The 3,842-nt window shown below is 43.6% G+C and overlaps 1 protein-coding gene across 2 annotated transcripts in view; it reads right to left on the bottom strand.

Moving 5' to 3' along the window:
• Fez2 (fasciculation and elongation protein zeta 2 (zygin II)) overlaps nt 1–3,842 on the bottom strand; it is a 37,715-nt gene that overhangs the window by 33,387 nt on the left and 486 nt on the right. The window lies entirely within an intron of this gene.

The raw sequence follows: 3,842 nt of genomic DNA, 5'->3' as shown, positions 1-3,842 counted from the left end.
GAGGGAGGGAGGGAGGGAGGGAGGGAGGAGAAAGGAAAGAAAAGAAAATCTAGTTGGGCACCAGTGGCTCAGGCTTGTAATCCTGGCTACTCAGGGCTGAGATTGGAGGTTCACTTCCAGCCTGGGCAGAAAAGTCCCCCATAAGACTCTACCTCCAATTAACCACTCAAAAACCAGAAGTGGTACTGTGGCTCAAAGTGGTACAGTGCTGGCCTTGAGCAAAAGAGCTCAGGCCCTGAGTTCATGACTGACAGAAAACAAGAAAAGATAATGAGGTTTTACTCAGAAAATTTCCCATATGCATGGTTCACTCCTATTCTCTACTGGAATCTGATCTTCTCTAAGACCAATGAGCTAGAATTAGAGGCAATATCTCTGGATTGCTACTTGCTGAGTTTCTGACTCATACCTTTGCGAGTGAAAAAAAAAAAAAAAACTTTTTCAAATACTGAGTAATAGGTGATATATGTGTCCCTGGTCAGGGACTAGGGTAAAATAGTCTATTCCTCAGTTTGAGAGCTATATTCTCTGTTGCCTCATCCTTGAATGAGGCTTTCACACAAGAACAGTGGAATAGAACACATCACCTGTAAGAAGTGATGAGCTTAATCTCCCAAGAAAGCAGGCAATTAATAATCCTCTATCTCTACCAATGTCAGAACAACTGTAGTTATAAGGGACACAAGGCCAGATTCGGTGAAAATTTTCTAGAATTCTCTAGTCAAGACATATGAACTGACTCCCTCCTTATCAGAAAGTATTACCACCAGTCATAAACAATGGGCAGAACAGCACTTTTCAAGGTCAAAGTCCTGCCATCATTGAATCTTGCACAAACCCTCTTAACCTAAGGTGTCAGTAGGTAAGTAGAATACACGTTTAACAAAAGGAAAACTGGATTCCCAGAAGCTAAGTAAAGTACTCTCAGGCAAGACAGTATCTGAATAAAAGAAATCACAACTCTCACTAGCAAAAAGACATTTGAATAGATTCTATCAAATAATTCATATTCATAAACATTTCTCTCTTCTTTACCTAGGCTCTGTCTACACCTAAGCTCCTCCATACTCCAGAGGAACCAATATAAGGAGCCAAGTTGACAGGCCCACACAAACACACTCACACAGACACACACACACACACACACACACACACACACACACACAAATTTACACAGTTGAAAGAAGATAATAACAGTGGTGACCAGCCCCAGTTCATGGGTAGATCTGTTATGCACCCCCAAATCACCAGCATTCTATTAAAAACTATTATCAAGAGCAATAAAATATTCTAAACTTTACAACCTAAGTTTTAAGCAAAAGCTAAATAAACTAGCAAAAAGACCAAGTAGCCAGGCACTGGTAGTTCACACCTGTAATCCCAGCTACTCGGGAGGCTGAGCTCTGAGGATTGAGGTTCAAAGCCAGTCCCAGGAAAAAAAAAGTCCCAGTAAGACTCTTATCTCAACTGCAGCTTGAGATAAGTGTGGCTCAAGTGGTAGAGCACTAGCCTTAAATACAAAGAGCCTCAGGGACAGTGCCCAGGCCCTGAGTTCAAGCCTCACAACTGACCAAAAAAAAAAAAAAAAAACCAACTAAAGCAAAATTAGGAGCCCCTAATTATCTATGTACAAGCCACTTGTCTATTTCAAGTAAATTACTCCTAGAAACATAACTTAAAATCCAGAATATGCCCTAAATTTTAAGTTATACTGAATATGTAAATCTACACTTATATGAAATTATCTTTTCTTTGGCAAATAAGGAATATCATAATTTGCTATTGACTACATGCTTGGCTCTTTACATAAAAATTCATATTCATAAACATTTCCTTCTTCTTCAACTAGGCTCTGTCTACACCTATGCTCCTCCATACTACAGAGGAACCAATATAAGGAGCCAAGTTGATAGCCACACACACACACACACACACACAACACCCTCTTTTCAAGTTCCCTCTCTTATTTCCTGAAAGTATCCAGCAAACTGGGAGACCAGCAAACTGGAGACCAGCAAACTGGAAGCCCCTTTCGGTGCCCATGGATCTTTTCAACCATTAAAAGAATTTCTCCTTTCAGCCACTAGTCTCTCCATCTCTTCAATGCTGTTGAAACCCATCTTAAAGGTAAAGGGAACCCTACTGCATTGTTGGTTTGAGTGTAAACTTGTTCAACCACTTTGGAAAGTAGTATAGAGGTTCCTCAAAAGACTCCACATAGAGCTCCCCTATGACCCAGCAATCCCACTTTGGGGTATTTACCCGGATGATCACAAACAAGACCATACCAAAGCTACCAGCACAACTATGTTTATTGCAGCATTATTTACCATAGCTAAGATATGGAACCAACCCAGATGCCCAAATGTGGTATATATATATATATATATATACACACACACACAATGGAATTCTATGCCTCCATCAGAAAGCATGACATTGCCCCATTTGTTAGGAAATGGAAAGACCTGGAAAAAATTATATTAAGTGAAGTAAGCCAGGCCCAAAGAAACATAGGCCCCATGGTTTCCCTTATTTGCAATAACTAGTATATGCCTTGAACAAGCAGAAAAGGTCAGATAAGATGATGTTAAGCAAAATGAACCCCAAGATAGAGACACAAGTGGTTTTTTCTTCCTTGCTATTGTTTCTAACGTATTTATAAGGTACCATGTGATTTTTTTTTTGTTGCTTTGTACGTTCCTCCCCACACTATAACCCCTGTTTTTACTGTATTTGATGTTGGTATAATTTGGGGAGGGGAAGGAAAAAAACAAATTGTTTAAATAGGGATTCAGACTGACCCACTGCAACAATGTGATGTACTCCATGTCGAAAAACAAACTTTACAATTGGGGGGGTGGGGAGGGCGGTGTAGCTGAGGAGGCCAGAGGGAAGGGATGGTAGGGGAAAAACAAAGGAGGAGGCAACAATGCTAAGAAATGTACTCATTACCTTGCTCATGTAACTGTAACCCCTTTGTACAGTATTTTCACCACACACACACAAAAAAGTAAGTACTCCCTGGCAAGTAAGTACTCCATTCATTTCACCTGCAGTAGCTCCGCGGGTCCCTCTCCACCTATAAGTGCAAATTTGCTTAAGCTTCCCGGCTCTCCTTTTCCTTTTACCAGGTAAGACTATGTACAGCATAAGAACCTTAATTTAACCAAAGTTTAAGTGGGGCTCCATGTTGTTAAATAAAGTATATCCAGAAACACTGCCCCTTCTCTCGTCCCTGCGCACCTCCAACATTGAACCCATTATTTGTTTACCCATCAGCTTCCGGGCCACACTAGGAGATCCTTGCCATTAATAGCCAGGAGTCTTTCATTTCTGCCTCTGAAGAGGCCCGCACTGCACCTGGGCTCTGGGGGATAGTCCCCACAGACTTCTGGGGCTCAGCTGTGGCCTCACACCACCCAGCCTGGTGCCTCAGCACGTGCTACATCCTGGCCCTCAGCTCCCATTCAACCAGCAGCATTCGATTTTGCAAGTGGCTTTCTCTACCAAGTGCGCCCGACTGCCCCCCTCCGACAGCCGCCCCCCAAATCTCAGGAGCCTTTATCACCGCGCCGCATACACGTGTTCACAAACCCAGGGCCCAGCCTCCGCCGTGCCGGGTGGGAGGGGGGCCTTGTCAGTCAGAGTGAAGCAGAGCTGGCACGTAGCAGGCGCTTCCACGAAAAGGGAGCGGATTGAACGAACGAATGAATGAATGAATGGAGCCCCGCGGGCCCCAAGAGGGCTGGTTTCTAACCAAGGGCTCCCACGGGAGACTCGGGTAAACCAAGTTAGGGCTTGGCGGGAGGGCGGAGCAGAGGCCCCACCGCGGGGCAGAG

The sequence above is a fragment of the Dipodomys ordii genome, unplaced genomic scaffold (genome assembly GCF_000151885.1).
Source record: "Dipodomys ordii isolate 6190 unplaced genomic scaffold, Dord_2.0 Scaffold20, whole genome shotgun sequence".
In the NCBI taxonomy this organism is placed as follows: Eukaryota; Metazoa; Chordata; class Mammalia; order Rodentia; family Heteromyidae; genus Dipodomys; species Dipodomys ordii.
The sequence above is the reverse complement of the archived record's forward strand: the minus strand, read 5'-3'. Positions and strand labels throughout refer to the sequence as shown.